This window comes from Amblyraja radiata, chromosome 24 (genome assembly GCF_010909765.2).
Source record: "Amblyraja radiata isolate CabotCenter1 chromosome 24, sAmbRad1.1.pri, whole genome shotgun sequence".
Taxonomy (NCBI): domain Eukaryota; kingdom Metazoa; phylum Chordata; class Chondrichthyes; order Rajiformes; family Rajidae; genus Amblyraja; species Amblyraja radiata.
This window is the reverse complement of record NC_045979.1, coordinates 11,710,573-11,727,786: the sequence shown is the minus strand read 5'-3', so window position 1 is coordinate 11,727,786 and position 17,214 is coordinate 11,710,573. Positions and strand designations below refer to the sequence as shown.

Genomic DNA, 17,214 nt, shown 5'->3' with positions numbered 1-17,214 from the left:
ACGAGGTCGTAGGCGGTCGTAGGTAGGTCGTGATGTTAGTCGTAGGTACTCGTGGCATCAAGTAGGTCGGGGCGTTTTTTCAACATGATGAAAAATGTCCACAAGTAAAAAAGGTAGTGAATTAGGTCGTGAAAGTGGGACAGGCCCTTTACTGTGGCAAAGATCTTTCAATAATATTGGAGGTTATAAGAAATTGACAAGACAGCCAATTTCAGCAAAATGGTTTGGAGGAATCTTATTACATAGAATTTTTGATGGATTGTGATTGGGTGCATTCATTGGCAATAGAATTTAAATGGAAAAATAGAAATAGGTTTTTATAACTAATAAGCATTCAGAATGCAAAAGTAACCAATTGAAAAGGAGTAAAATCATAAGAACTGACACACTTTTTCACTGTAGTAGAAAACTAAGCAAAATACTTATGACAATCAAAACAGGAAATAAAAATACAAAATGCTGCAAACACACAGCAGGTAAGTCGGCATTTGCAGAGAGAGAAACCTGTGAATTAATGTGGTGCTGTTGTTTCTCTCAGTAAATTTTTCCAGGAATAAAATCTGGGGAATTCATATTACAAAATATTATTGTGTAAATTGACCATCAAATTCTAGGAGTCAGAGATGCATTCTCAATTATAAATACCCAGACACTAATGAATTAACCTCCATGCCAATTGCTCCATGCAACCGGGACTTTACCCTTCACCTCTACATTATTTCCACAACTTGTTGATTTTCACGATGACCACTTATACATTTCTCAGATGTTTTGAGTCCAGTGTGAACAGTGTATTTAACCTTTCAATGGCGTGATCATTATTAACACAATATCAATTAACCTCTTGGACCAAGAAAAGGAATTTCAATTATTAAAACCTGTATATGTTATGAAAGTACACTTTTAACATATTTTTCCGTGGTTTTCTCCAGTATTTGTAACTGAAATTTTCTTTCTATTAATTCCTGAGCTCCAATCTGGAGTAGGTAAAGGAAACACTTGGCTGGTAACATTTAATTGTTCACCAATTTAAACATAATTCATAATTTTGAACCGATTGGGGTAAACTAAAATCAAACAGAGCTAGAACAGCCAATATCAATATCTGCGCAAGAGAGTTTGCAAGGAAAAAGTCTGGAATATTCTCAACGATTTCTCAGGGACAACCATTCATCACTACGTCAAAAATCTTACGCCAAGGTGATATTTTATGATGTAATAAAAAATGAACTGCAAATGCTGGCTTATACCAAAGAAAGACACAAAATACTGGAGTAACTCAGCGGGTCAGGCAGCATCTCTGGACAAAATGGACAGGTGATGTTTTGGGTCAGGACCCTTCTTCAGATTCTTTATGATAATTTAATAATTTATGAGGTGAATTATGAAATGCTGCAGCTGTACCTTTTAATCTGCCTCATTCCCACCTGCAGGCCCATGTTTTTAGTTAAGCTTGGTTTCATAGTTTCGAGATACAGCACGGGAACAGGCATATCGGCCCACCGACTAGCGATCCCGTACACTTGTACTATCTTACACATTAGGGACAATTTTTACCGAAGCCAAGTAGGCAACTCTACCGCTGCGCCATCGTACCTCCCAATGCAGTGATTGGAAATCATCAAGTTGCACAAAATACAAAGTGTTGGAGGCACACAGTGGAGTTCCTCCAGCACTTTGTATTTTGCTCAAGATTCCAGCATCTGCAGTTCTTTGTGCATCATGTCACACAATCTCAGCACAGTCACCAGGAATGTCATCCAAGGGGTTTCAGGGCTCTGAGAAAAATTAGTATATAAAAAGAAGCAACAAATCTACAGTGAGGCTTTTTTTCATAGCAGCCTTCAGATTGTGGACTTTGGTGAGAGTAATAGGTCCAACAATAGAGCTCCACAGCTCCAGTAGGTGTAATTTGTTCTCACCTCTCAAAGATTTAGACTTTAGGCTTTGGAGATACAATGCAGAAACAGCGCCCGTTGGCCCATCGAGTCTGCACCGACCAGCACTATCCTACACACTAGGGACAATTTACAATTTTACCGAGGCCAATTAGCCTACAAACCTGTACGTCTTTGTAGTGTGGGAGGAAACCGGAGCACCCGGAGAAAACCCACACAGTCAGAGGGAGAACATACAAACTCCGTCCAGACAGCACCCATAGTCTGGATCGAACCTGGGTCTCTGACGTTGCATAGCAGCAACTCTACCTTTGCGCCACTCTCCACCAAAGAACACAGAATGTTGATCAGGTGCAAGGATTAATGCTACTCCTGAGCTTGGCAATGCCTCAAATAACACTTTAAAAATGTCTCTTGCCTAAGTTAACCTATCCAACAGAGACTAGGAGAAAACGCAAGATTTCATTTCCATGGCACGTTTCATGAGCTCATTTTACAGCTTTGACCTAAAGTACATTTACAACTGGAAAATGCAAAACACACAATCCAACCTGCACAAATTAAGCTCTCTCACATAGCATTGTAAGACAGCACAATAATATCAGTGGTAGAGTTGACGCGCCAGAGACCCGGGTTCAATCCTGACTACGGGTGCTGTCCGAGTTTGTATGTTCTCACTGTGACCATGTCGGTTTTCTCCAGGTGCTCCGGTTTCCTCCAATCCCAAAGACGGTGCAGGTTTGTAGGTTGATTGGCTTTGGTTAAAAATTGTAAATTGTCCCTATTATGTAGGATAGTGTCAGCGCGGACTGCAGGGCCTGTTTCTGTGCTGTATCTCTTCATCTCGAAATTCGAACGTCTAAATATATCAGCTGTGGAACAAATATTGACCAAGACACCAGGGAGAACTATGCTGATCTGATAAAAAAGTGCATCACGATCTTTCATGCACCCCAAAGGGCAGAAAAGATCTTGATTAAATGTCTCATCAAAAGAGAAACTCCCCCAAGCTGCCACAGTAATGTGTCAGTCTTAATTTTATGCTTAAGTGCCTGACATGGGTCCTCAACTCATGATTTCCCTGACTTTAAATGTAATTGGTTAAATTACAAAGGTTAAATTACGCAGGTTTACCTGCGGTTAAAAACAAAGGTCTTGGGTCAGTGCAGCTCAGCGCTGCAACATATAAATGTGCATTTATCAATTGAGCATTTGCCAAACCCTTTTTATCAGTTTTCCATGGCTTACTTAAACATTTCTTTACTACTGACAGTATATCTACATTTTCCTTTCACATCAGCCCAAATGATGTGCTCGTAATTAGTTTTCTAAAACTCCAACAAAATGGGCTTCTTTATTCTCACTACTCTATTCTTTCCTTCCTCTATTCGGAGGTGTAGCTTAATAGTCTTTGACTTTATTTTGAGCATTTATTTTTCACAAGAACGCTGCCATTTATTCAGTCTTGAGGTTCTCTGCGTGAAAAGCAGAATACAAATCTCAACGAATATTGTTAATTCCAATTTATGGGGGAAATAGGCATTTTTGGCCATTAGTCACACCGGAAGGCTGAAAATAACATAATTATTATAGTATTATATTGTGAACAGGCTCTGTTCATCACACGCATGCACAAAACAGATGCGGAACTCTTTATAGTTATTCTCAAAGTCAAGGTTTAATTTGATGTATGCACAGGTCGAATACTGGGTTTGAATGAATGAAAATCAGAACCATCTTTAAATCAAAGCAAATTACAATTATACTTTATACAAAATTACCAACGCTAGATGCTTGTGCCTTTTGCAAAGTAATTAGTGGTGCTGAGTACAACTGGAGTGTATTATTCCACTAATAGACTAAACTTACATGTGGCAATAGGTGAGAAGGGTGGTGTGTTTGGCAATAGAAATAGAGATAGAAAAATGGGACATTGATTAAAAAAACCTCACAATTTCTAACTTAGCCTTGTGACAACTATTCGTTCATCGCTCATCTTTCCATCATTCTTTATAGAATTCATTGCCACAGATGGCTGTGGAGGCCAAGTCAATGGATATTTTTTAAGGCAGAGATTGATAGATTCTTGATTAGTGCGGGTGTCAGGGGTTATGGGGGGAAGGCAGGAGAATGGGGTTGAGCAGGAAAGATAGATCAGCCATGATTGCATGGTGGAGTAAACTAGATGGGCCGAATGACCTAATTCTGCTCCTAGAACTTATGAGCATTACACATTTTAATCACGCTCACTTGCAATAAACAATGCAACATATTGCATCAATGCAAACATGCGTTGTGCGAGGTTGGGGTTTGGAGAGGGATAATGAGGAAGAGGACAAGAGAAAATAATGCTCTAGTTTTTGTAGTCAGCATGAGCGAAAGGCAACTTTCCACAGACTGAGCTTTGAGACAACAATTTAACCATGCAGCATCCTTCACAAGGACTCGGTTGCATTTCAGAGCAGTTCACAATCTAATTCACTAATTAATGTAGAAGCCTCACTTGGACAAAGTCTAGGAAATATAAAGTATAGTATTTCAATATTTCAATGTTTGGAAAGATGAAATGAAGAGAAAGAAAAGCAGATAGGAATAAGATAAAAAGAGAAAGAAATAAAAATGCTGCTTTTAATTGTCCCCTCTGATCTGTGTTTTCACACCTTACTCTTCCATATCCCCTGACTCTCAGTCTGAAGAAGGATCTCGACCCATAACGTCACCTATTCCTTCTCTCTGGAGATACTGCCTGTCCCCCTGAGTTACTCCAGCATTTTATGTCTATCGTCAACGTAAACCGGCATCTGCCGTCCTACACGTGTGTTAAGCTAGTTCGAAAGAGGAGATCACAAAGGATCTAGAGTGAGCTGGACAATTGGATACAAAATTGACTTGATTGAAGGAATATACAAAGAGGCTGGCCGTGGAACGTTGTTGGTCAGGTTGTACGCCTATGACCAGAGGTGTGAGAAAGGGATCGGTGCTAGGTCCCCTGTTGTTTGTCATCTAAATTAGTGATTTGGATGAGAATGTCGATGGCATAGTTAGTAGTCAAGTCAAGTCAAGTTTATTTGTCACATACACATACGAGATGTGCAGTGAAATGACAACAACATCGGTGTGGTGAAACTAGATAGGCTGGGATTGTTTTCCATGGAGTCTAGCTGAAGGCTGACCTCAGATGCATAAAATCATGAGGGGCATAAATAAGGAAAATAGTCACAATCATTTTCCCAGAGTACAGAAGTCTAAAACTAGAGGGCATAGATTCAAGGTGAGAGGGATATAATTCAACAGTGGTGGTTATATAGAACAAACTGCCAGAGGAAATGGGGGAAGTGGGTATGTATATACTGTAGCATTTAAAAGACATTTGGACAGGTACATGGATAGAAAAGATTGAGGCATGCGGGCCAAAATCAGACAACTGAGAATAGCTCAGGTAGACACCTTGAGCAGCATGGATGAGTTGGTCTGATGGAGCTGTTTCCATGCTATATTATTATATGACTTTAACTGCATGGTATCATTTCAACAGACAACATTATTTTGGAGTGCAGAATGAGGGTTGAAACAGTGGCAGAAAGCACCAGTCTCTCATCAGAAAGTTGTGCTCCCATTCTGTCGACCGAGAAACCCAGCAATAAACTGGCAAAGATGGAACGGCGCAATTGCAGGGGTTACATGAACACGACATCATTTTTTCTCAGAGATAAATTCGAGATCAACCCCTTTCCAATGAAGCCCTGATGAAAACCAGTCGAGTGTTCATCTAACACAGTTGCTGCGGCAGTTTAATGGAAGTGATGATTTAACGGCCGTTTTGCACCAGCATCTGCTGATGTGAAGCAATTGTACAAGTAAAAGAACATTAAGACAGATGGGGAAGTCGCAGGAACATCCAGGAAATTCTCTCAGAGCCTCCAGGATCAAGCTGGCAAATGAGCAAGGAGGGAGAGATAACTGACATTAACTGGGAACCACAAGCATATTTATTTGTTTGATTTGTCATTGTGGATTTTGGGTGATGCTACTGTTATGCAACTGCTTTTGCTTGCAATATTCATCTCATTCGCGTCGGCAGTATAACTGCTGGACATATTCTAATGTGAGTGTGCAGAAGGCAGTTTCCTGTCAATTCAATACTGCAATGCCTTCTGACGAAGAGCAAAAAATATTGTCAGAGACAATAGCAATAAAGGCATGCCTTTGATTTCTAACCTCATGCATCTCCTGCCCAACGCAATTATTGTGACTAGCTGTCTGCATTACTGTGTTAGCATCACAATACTTTACAGCTGCCTTAATCTGTCAGAAAGGCAGCTCAGATCACTGCACACGTATTTAATTTGTTACTATTTTGTTACGATTGTTCCTAGAGTCAGATACCATCAGCTCATAATTAACTTAACTATGACTATTCCCTACAAACTGGAAACTGATTCATTACATCCACCCCCAATAAAATAATTATGCCACAAAAGAACTAGTAATTTTTTATTAAACTTATGGCTGATGCCAGTGTAAACCGCGATGTACCCCAAGGCCTTGATACGCTTCTACATCTCCTCCTTGTGTTAGGTAGACACAAAATGCTGGAGCAACTCAGCAGGCCAGGCAGCATCTATGGAGAAAATAAATAGGTGACGTTTCGGGTCGGAACCCTTCTTCAGACCCGAAACGCACCTACTCTTTTTCTCAAGAGATGCTGACCAGTTGAGTTACTCCAACATTTTGTGTCTAAAGTAGCATCTGCAGTTCCTTCCTACACATTTGTCTCCTTGCGTTAACTGCTTTAAGCGGCCTTTTCACGGGGCGAGTTGACGCAAGATGTCACCAGAGTGAAGAGGTCGTGGTCCAGCACGAGTCTCGCACGATATAACGGGGGTAGATAAAGAGTTCCCACGGTACTCGGCATTTCTGCTATTTGTGCGAGTGACTTGTCCGTTTCCCGAGTTTTCCCGTTAAATCTTGAATGAACATCGTGAACTACACGTGACACAAATGATGTAACTTTTTTTTTCACACACTATATATATCCTCTCTTGGTTGAATTGGCTCATTTGGAGACATATTTTACTGTGTATGTGGGAGACACAGATGGACTGAGCACAGTACCTCGGTCTTACTGTGTGTGGGAGAGGGGGAGAAAGAGACGTACACTCACAGAGGCAGAGTCTCTCAGCCTGTGTAAGAGGGAGGGAGAGAGAGAGAGAGGCACACACAAGGTGGATGTGAAATCTCACCTGCCTGTTTCAGTGACAGACACCCGCCGTCAGTAAATGAAGACACCCCCATCTGTCTCCCCCTCCTCTCCCTCGACTCCCCCACCTTTCTCTCCCAACTCCAGTCCCGTCCCGACCCCCTGGGAAACTGAATAGAGCAACAGTCAACTGCTGCCTGTGCGCTGATATGACAATAAAGGCTACTTTACTTTACTGAGTTAAAGAGTTCCCACGGTAGACTGTAAAACTGGGACCCTGGTTCTGGACTCCCCCAACACCGGAACCCTTCTTCAGACAGCCTAATCGGAATTGAGTCTGAAGATGTGTCTCGTCCCGAAACATCAGCTTTTTTTCTCCAGAGATGTTGCTTGACTCGCTGAGTTACTCCAGCTTTTTGTGTCTGTCTTCAGTTTAAACCAGCATGTGCAGTTCACTCCTTACACGGGTCTCTGTACAACATTGATTGGTAGCGTTCCGGACCCCTGGACCCGAGGACTCCGACCTGTATCTCTCAAAGAAGTACATGTGAAAAATTTCTCACGGACCATAAAAATGCGTAACCTTTCAGTAAAGTCCCTTTTAAAGTCCCTTTTAAAGATTATAGTTATTTTCTTGAATCTCATTAACATAACTCATGAATAAGTTGATGTCCATATGCGGATGCAAATCTTTATTTTTATTTATTTTTTAAATTCAATCCCACATAAGATAATTTTTACTCACCTTCTGTTCCCTCTGTCCAGCTTCCGGGTTCACCGTTCGCAGGAGTTCCCACGGTACCCGCAAGAGTTATTACGGATATCGCACTGGCCACTACGTTCATATAATGTTGCAATACTCAACCACAAGTGTACAAGTCACTCTTGGAGAAATTCAAACTTTCTTGAATTTTCTCCCGAGTGACCAAGTTACACGATGACCTGCCGTTAGCGCTACGGTGGTCCACGGTGGTCCACGAATGCCGCACTGTTATCGCACGAGGTTCCCACGATGTTAAACTCCGGTTAACTCTTGCGTCAAGTCGCCCCGTGAAAAGGCCGCTTAAGACCGCCAAAAAACAGGTCACATTCGGCACTTCCCCAGTGTTTCACCATTAAAAACTACGACAGTATGCCTGGCATGAAAACAGAATGTCAGGCTGTTATTCATTGACTACAGCTCGGCATTAATACCATCATCCCCTCCAAGCTGGTTACCAAGCTCTCAGATCTGGGTCTCTGCGCATCCCTCTGCAATTGGATCCTCGACTTCCTCATTCACAGACCACAGTCTGTCTGTATTGGTGGAAATGTGTCATTCTCGATAACAATCAGCACGGGAGCACCTCAAGGCTGCGTGCTCAGCCCTCTGCTGTACTATACTCATGACTGCGTAGCCGGACATAGTGTGAATTCCTTCATCAAGTTCGCCGACGACACCACTGTTGTGGGACGTATCACTGTTGGGGAAGAGTCAGAGTATAGAAGTAAGATCGACCGATTGACCAAATGGTGCCAGCACAATAACCTGGCTCTCAACACCAGCAAAACCAAGGAACTGATTTTGGACCGGAAGGGGTGGACTTTTTGTGGAAAAAAGACAGTTGTATTCATTGATCTGATGGCAACGTGCTTGTTTATGTTTCGCGGATATTTGTGGTAAGATATCTGGTAAATTTATTGCCCTTGTATGTATTGTGTACAGAGTGCCCGATTATCTCCTTTCTCCATTTTCGTGCAGTAAAACAAACTCGAGAAAAATTCTGCATACGCCCACTAGGTGCCAATTAAATATGACATTTAGCTGTACTAAATTTAACCAAAGTTATCATCCCTCAAAGTTCAGCACCTGATTGTGCAGCTTCGAAATGGGGACCCACAATCCCGTTTATATCAACGGGTCGATGGTGGAAAGGGTCAAGAACTTCAAATTCCTGGGCGTGCATATTTCCGAAGTTCTCTCCTGGTCCCAGAACACTGATGCAATCATAAAGAAAGCACATCAGCGCCTCTACTACCTGAGGAGATTACAGAGAGTCGGTATGTCAAGGAGGACTCTCAAACTTCTACAGGTACACAGTAGAGAGCATGCTGACCGGTTGCATCATGGCTTGGTTCGGCAACCTGAGCGTCCAGGAGCGGAAAAGGCTGCAAAAAGTTGTAAACACTGCCCAGTCCATCATCGGCTCTGACCTCCCTACCATCGAGGGGATCTATCGCAGTCGCTGCCTCAAAAATGCTGGCAGCATCATCAAGGACGCACACCATCCTGGCCACACACTCATCTCTCCGCTGCCATCAGGTAGAAGGTACAGGAGCCTAAAATCTGCAACATCCAGGTTCAGGAACAGCTCCTTCCCCACAGCCATCAGACTAATAAACACAACTTCAAATAAACTCTGAACTATAACAACCTATTGCACTTTATCTGTTTATTTATGTGTGTATATATATATATTCTATGGTATATGAACACACTGATCTGATCTGTATTTATGCCTACAATATTCTGTTGTGATGCAGCAAGCAAGAATTTCATTGTCCTATCTGGGACACATGACAATAAACTCTCTTGACTTGAATTAATTCTTGATGTGATAGCAATCAGTTAAGCCAAGAACAGATAAATCTCACCAATGAGTTTAATAACCACACACAAAATGATGCTCAGGAACTTTAGTGAAATCCTCTTTAACGTTGGATCAATCAGATCTGATTTCTAATCCTGGTGAACATTTCAACGATGGACAAAGAAAGCTCAAAATATACGAGAGAAACTCGTTTCTTCACAGCTGTACAATCAGGTGCTGATCTTTGAGGGATGATAACAGTTTGGTTAAATTTAATACAGCTAAATGTCATATTTCATTGGCACCTAGTGGGTTTACACCGAGCATTTTTTTCGAGTTTGTTTTACTGCACAAAAATGGAAAAAGGAGATAATCGGGTACTCTGTACGCAATACATACAAGGGCAATAAATGTACCAGACATCTTACCACAAATATCCTAGAAATATAAACAAGCACGTTGCCATCAGATCAATGAATACAACCATCTTTTTTCCACAAAAAGTCCACCAAACAAGAACAACAATGTGTGAATGAGAATCTGCAGGCGGCAATGTGGTACAGAGTTGCAGCCTCACAGTGCCAGTGACCCGGGTTCGATCCTGACTACGGTTGCTGTCTGTACGGAGTTTTTACAGCCTCCCCGTGACCACATGGGTTTTCTCTGGGTGCTCGGGTTTCCTCCCACACAGGTTTGTAGTTTAATTGGCTTCGGTAAAATTGCCCCTAGTGTGTAGCTAGGGTGATTGATGGTCGATACAGACTCATTGGGTCAAAGGGCTTGTTTCTGCGCTGTATCTCTAAAGTCTAAACGAAGTTCCTCTCATTGAGGGTAGACAAAAATGCTGGAGAAACTCAGCGGGTGAGGCAGCATCTATGGAGCAAAGGAAATAGGCAATGTCTCGGGCCGAAACCCTTCTTCAGACTGTTTATTTGTTGCCTTTATTCCAGCTGGGATTAGGATTACAACAAAATATCTAAACTTCTGTTTCACTTGAAATTATTTTCACATAAGATTCCTTAATGCAGTTTGGTCTAAAGGATTCTGCTTGCTATCAGTGTGACAATTTAATTGCAGACTGCTGCCTCAGCCTAGAATTTCAAATTATGACTGGGTCATTATAGTAATTTCTGTAATTCTAAGTATATAATTTTCTTTGCTGTATTTCAAAGTGTTGAATTAATTTATGAAAATAAGCATTAAATCCTGGGGTGGCAGTAGGAGTGTAAAAGGTGGTGGTGTATTGGGAATTAGGTCAGATGTGGATTGGGAATTAAGTGAAGGAAAAAATGAGAGACAGAAAGGGGCAAAGATAGGAGAAGAGGAATGCTCTTTGCTCCCGATTCATTTGTTCATCCTTTGTCCCTTCTGCCACTTGGTCTGTCCTGCAACCTCCAGTGTACCATGGTCACTGGTGCTTCATTGTCACATGTGCAAAACGCCCAGTGAAATTCTTTGTTGCACACAGTTCATTAAAGTATTGCCATACCATATACACACTTCACGTTTTTCTATTCTCTACCATCTATTTTTCCCCTTTCTATTGTTTTCTTTTTCTTGTCTTACTTCCCTTCTCAAAACATAAAAGTAGAGGTTGTACATAGAATGGATTACGGTATGACATAGTTGGCACCTAAAATTAGGTTCCACTGTACTGTTTTGTACTGTATTAACTTCTAATAAAATAAACAAAACATAAAAGAAAAAAAAAGAAGAAAAAAAGTATTGCCATACCCAAGCACAATCCCCGATTAGCAAAATGTACACAGTCTACTCAGACCACTTGCAATAGGCGCCAGGTTATAGCGCCATTGTCAAAGTCCAGTCTACACTCTAGGTCTTATGAGCAGCGCCCGATCCAGGCGAGTCCCAGGCTGCTGTGGAACCTCCAGCCATCATCTTCCTTGGACATCTCGATTGTCCAGTGAACCGATGTCCCTCTCCTCGCCTGTCCACCTTTGTGCCCCGGGGGGCAACTCCCACAGCCGACCTTGAGGGCGTGGAAGGCCAGCTCCTGGTTCACCCTCCAAGCGGCCTTGCTCCTTGCATCTGTCTTCACCACTTGCATACTCTCCGGCCTTTTGGGGATGAGGACGGATCGGCTAGACGGCTTCTCCCTGCAGGCCGCGGCCCATCAGATCTTTTTCATCCTGCCGCGCAGCCCGCCAGGTCTCAGTTCTGATCAAATATTGTACAGACTAGTCTCTCTATCATCACTCCCCAATACTAACCCTTGTCCATCTCCAACCCAATCTCAGCTTGGATGAGATAAGCCACAACATTGATTTTCCCGTCAATTCAATTTCCAATGCCATATATTTTCTATCAGTAAGCCAATGCATGAATTCTACAAACATTCACCTTAAGATATAGGAATGCCATTGTAGTGTTTTTAATTTTGGTTAGTTCATTGCCTTGCATTCAGGAAAATCAATATCTGTTGCACAATTTAATAGAATAGGTTGACATAACTAAGATTTCAGGGAAGCTAAATGTACAAATGACTCAGCTTTAACCACATGAAATCACTTTTTCTTCCATGTTAAGTCTGTCCCTTCAAATCCAGTAGTGAACCACTCCTTTTTGTCTTGCTCTACAAGGTACATCCCAAACTCAAATTGGAGATCAAAAAAACAACTTGATCTGAACCTCCACTACCAGCTGGGATATCTTGGACACACCTATGTATTGAATGAAAATCCTCACAACCCCAGCTTCATTCTGTCTAGGGTTCTGCTCAATGCTCGATCCTGTTATGCAGGACCATAGCAAAAACAACACATCATTTGTTCAATCAACCTATTCAGTAAGGATTAGTTTAAAATCAAGCCTTTTTTCTTTGTGACAGTGCAAATTCCCATCTCACTGCGTCATTTGCGAGGTCACTTAATGGGCCTGACCCACAGGCGACTTTTTAGGTGAGTGCAGGAGACTCTGCGCTCGCCACATGGTCGCCACATGTTCGCTGGTGGTCTCTGGTGAGTCTCCTTCATGGTCGCGAGGAGTTCCTGCATTCTGGGAAATAGTCGGGGCCTCAGTATGGTCGCCGCAAATTTATCAAGATGTTGAAAGTTTTTCTGAGACCAAAAAATGGTCTCCATGGAGAAAATCAATAATCCTGTAGTCGTAGGTGCAGTTGTAGTGGGGTCGCCATGTAGTTATGGGTAGTCGACGTAGTCGTAGGTAGTTTTAATTAATCGCCTTTGCTGACCGGTCATTTTCATTGGCTCATTGGGGGAAAAAAACGTAAGCAGGAGTTTTCAGAACCAAGGATAACCGACCAGTAATGTTAAATGTCCGCCGAACTTCACAGCTGTGTATCTCTGGCTTATTAAAAATTGTCTGGCTTCTTAAAAGTTGTCTCCTCTCCTTCTCCCCCCCTATCCCCCCCCCCCTCTCCCCTCTCCCCTCTTTTAAAGGACTTACCGTACACTGTGCTAGCCGTCTTAATTACAGCACCAACCTTCCTGTTCATCACGGTGTGTGTCTGTATTACCTTGGCTTTGTACCGAGTGAATTTCAGACCGCGCTCTCTCGTTTGCTCTGGCCCCCGCCTTTGCGATGTGTTTGTGTTTGTGTGTGTGTGTTCCACTCTGACAGTCGCCGGCAGTCCGCTGAAAAATCGCCTGTGGGATTGGGCCATAAGAATGAGCCACAGTGTTGGGCAGGCAAGAGAAATGTAGCACATTTCCTTTCCACACCTACCGAACATTAATGAAGCAGGTGAGTTTTAACATCATTTAACAACACCTTACTGATTAGTACGGGTGTCAGAGGTTATGGGGAGAAGGCAGAAGAATGGTTTGAGAGGGAAAGATAGATCTGCCATAATTGAATGGCGGAGTAGACTTTATGGTCCGAATGCCCCAATTCTGCCGTTAGAACATAAACTTATTATTACTGCCTACTTTATTTAAATTTAAACTATTTAAACTAAGATTAAATTCTGCAGCAACCACAGCCATGTTTGGATTTAGATATCTCCACTGTTAGCCTGGGCCTCTGGATTACGTCCGTTAGCTGAAACATTGCACCACCACTATATCTTCTAACAGCATTCTTTTGTGGACAAATAAAGTGCCATTTACACTATTAATATATATACGTCACCTAGCCAGAAAACGATATAATGCCGTTTAACCTTTTAGATGTGACGGTACGCTGTATCATCACAAAAAAACACTGCTCTCCGATATGGATTTTGAGGCATTTTTAACAATCCCTCAACTTCCTTAAGCACGATTTCAGCAGAATTGATGAAATGTACCATTTTACTTTCTAATTTATTTCTATAACCTGCTCTGAATTGAATATGTCACAATTATTTAAAATCTTGTTAGAAATTAGTAATTTTAATTGTTGTATTACATATATTACAGAAACATATTCTAGAAATACTGAATTAGTTTTGATTTAAAATAGCTTTACATATTTGTATTCTTTATTGTGTGCTTCTAATTAGAAATTGTGATTCATCACTAAACACAAATATATTACATTGGGCTAAAGGTATTCGACTAACTTAGATGAAATAATATTTGCAAAACGGGCTAATGTCACATCATTAAATGTCTTGTAATTAAGCAATGCCAGTGGTGCCATGCCAAAAAATGTCCCAGGATCAAATCTGCAATAGTACATCAAAACAAAATTGATAATAACACATGCACTTTACTCCCACTGTCTCCTACTTGTATTTTTTATCACCAACCAGAGGCAGTAGAAACCTCAACATGGTAGGAAGGGAAACCAGGTGTTGTTGATGCAAACTACTATTCAAAGCATCATTGTTATCGCTAGTGCAAAACTTTCATTTGTACATAAAATCTCATAGTGACCATTTAAAAAAAAAGAGATACAGCAAAGAAACAGTCACTTCAGAACACTGAGTCCATGCAGAACACTGAGTCCATGCAGAACACTGAGTCCATGCTGATCATCAATCACCAATTCATACAAGTTCTCACACGCTGAACTCCTACGTCAGTACGCCTAGTCCTGCGCGATCTCCCGGTTGCCAAATATTTTAACTCCCCCTCCCATTCCCATATTGAACTTTCTATCCTGGGTCTCCTCCATTGTCAGAGTGAGGCCACGTAAATTGGAGAAACAGCACCCTATATTTTGCTTGGGCAGCTTACACCCCAGCGATGTGAATATTGATTTCCCTAATTTCAATTAACCCTAAAGCCCCTGTCCCACTTACGTGTCCTTGGCATGCTAATTACGCGACCTCATGGTCGTGTTGAGGCGCGACGGTCCCGCGAAGGTCGCTCGCGATTTCATGCGTGCGCACAGCCGTCTGGAGCGCGTGACGTCATTTGAAGATGGACACAAAATGCAGGAGTAACTCAGCGGGACCGGCAGCATCTCTGGAAAGAAGGAACGGATGACATTTCGTGTCGAGACTCTTCTTCAGTCTGAAAGAAGGGTCTTGACCCGAAACGTCACCCATTGCTTCTCTATAAAGAGATGCTGCCGGTCCCGCTGAGTCACTCCAGCATTTTGTGTCTATCTTCAATTTTCTTGGCCCCGCTCTGGGAGTAGAAGTGGGGGCGGATCCGGACCGCAACGGCCGTGAGCCCCAGGCCGAGTTCGGCGATCGTTTGCCTGCTTCTGCTGCTGTTCGAGGTGAGACGTTGTGTCGCGCCAAGGTCTTGGGCCTGTCCCACTTTGGCCGTCAGTTACGCGACAGGCTGTTGGCGCGCAAAGATTTTGTTCGCTACAAAAATTTCGGAGACCCGCGCGTTGTCGCGCACAACTACATACCCCTCCGCGCTTCTCAGTGGGACCGGCCCCGGGCGGCCACACGATGCCCGTGCGCCTCAACGCGACCACGAGGTCGCGTAATTTGCTTGCCAAGGACACATAAGTGGGACAGGCCCTTTAAATTGCCTCCCTCTCTGTCTCTCCTCATCCTAGTCGTCCTGCTAGTTTCACTGTTTGTATCTCTCCATTATCACCTCTTCCACATCCAGCAATGGAACATTGTGGGCTCCACCTTTCCTGGGTCATCGGTGCCAGTTCTGATCTGTTCTGTGCCTTTTCATACCTTTAGTTTCTCTCTCCCCCGACTCTTGGGCTGAAGAAGGGTCTCGACCCGAAACGTCATCTATTCCTTTTCTCCAGAAATGCTGCCATTTAGTTACTCCAGCATTTTGTGCTTCGATGTAAACCAGCAACTGCAGTTCCTTCCCACACACTAGCACTATGTTATCCCACTTTCTCATCCACTTCCTACACACTTGGAGCAGTTTACAGAGGACAATTAACCTACAAACCCGCACATTTGTGGAATGTGGGAGGAAACTGGATCACAGTGTTCAAAGCTGCCTCCACAATAATTCTTGACTTAGCTGCTCAACAATGCAAATGGAATTCGACACTCCAAGCCAAGTGGCTTGCAGTTGTCTTTTCTATTCCTGTGGTTCTCTGTTTATTAAGCAACTGAAATTACCGTTAAGGTTTGGGATTTGTCAGGAATCCAAAAACTGTCGAGTATTTTGTGAGACCAATAGTGGCTTTAAGGCTTTTACGGTGCTTTCAGCTGAAGAAAGGAAACAAAACCTTATTTGTGCCCCTGGATAAAACATAACTTCAGAATCAGACTGTATTAACAGCAGATATTGCCAGCAGTCAACCTTCACCAGAAGGCTAAAAGAAGAAGCATAGAAATAGCAAACATGCCATGAACAAACAATGCATCACAACCATAAACGGACAAGCCACAAACATGGAAACAGATATGCTTTGACAGCAAATGATTTTTGCCAGGAGATTGTTGTTACAACAAGCCGTCTTTGAGGAATTTTAAGTGTATATCAAGTTCCTATGATCGCTTGCACAGGTTTAACAGAGCAAGTGCAATGGAAGCATCGTTCCCAAAATATATTAATCATTAATCACAACCTGCTGCTAATTACACAATGTACATACAATCCTTGAGGATGCTCTTAACAACTAAGCCTTCTGCAACATGTTCATGAATAGGTACGTCTTGTTTGAGAGATGTGTAAAGATGTGTGATTGGAAATGTTTCACTGAGATAATATGTAGATACAGCTGAAACAACTTACACAGAAGCAACTGTGCGATGCAGATATAGCCTTAGCAGATGAACTTTGGGATATGTAACTTGTTAAATGGGTGGGGGCAATGGCAGCATGGCTATCCTGACCTGGGAATGGTGAAGAGAAACCAGAGTGAGGGTAAAGCTGTATCTGGTTTGCCACCGAGGCAGAGATCTCCAATAAAACTCCCAGTGAGATGGCGGACGAGGTTCACAAAGACTCAGAATTACTGCAATCCTCCAAGCAATCAGCAAGTGGATGGATTCACAATGGAGAGACATGAAACACATTCCCAACAAAATGAAGTTGTTGGCTTTTGATTGTAACATTGGCGATCAGAGGGAGTCATTCATTTACAGCTGGATTGTGTGTTGAATTCATGTTAAAGAGAATGCATGTTAAGATTAACAGACTTTTGCCTGCCAAAACCTACAGCTCCTACATGGCTTAAAGTTGTCCATAGCCAAACCTAATCA

The 17,214-nt window shown here is 42.4% G+C and overlaps 1 protein-coding gene and 1 long non-coding RNA gene across 12 annotated transcripts in view; one reads left to right on the top strand and one right to left on the bottom strand.

The window, feature by feature from the left end:
- The window catches only part of ppfia4 (PTPRF interacting protein alpha 4), a 551,689-nt gene that overhangs the window by 282,292 nt on the left and 252,183 nt on the right, over nt 1-17,214 (bottom strand). The window lies entirely within an intron of this gene.
- Nucleotides 3,997-14,339, top strand: LOC116986771. The gene is made up of 3 exons (XR_004415567.1): nt 3,997-4,033; nt 4,201-4,206; nt 13,477-14,339. It is a non-coding gene; the product is annotated as an uncharacterized LOC116986771 (long non-coding RNA).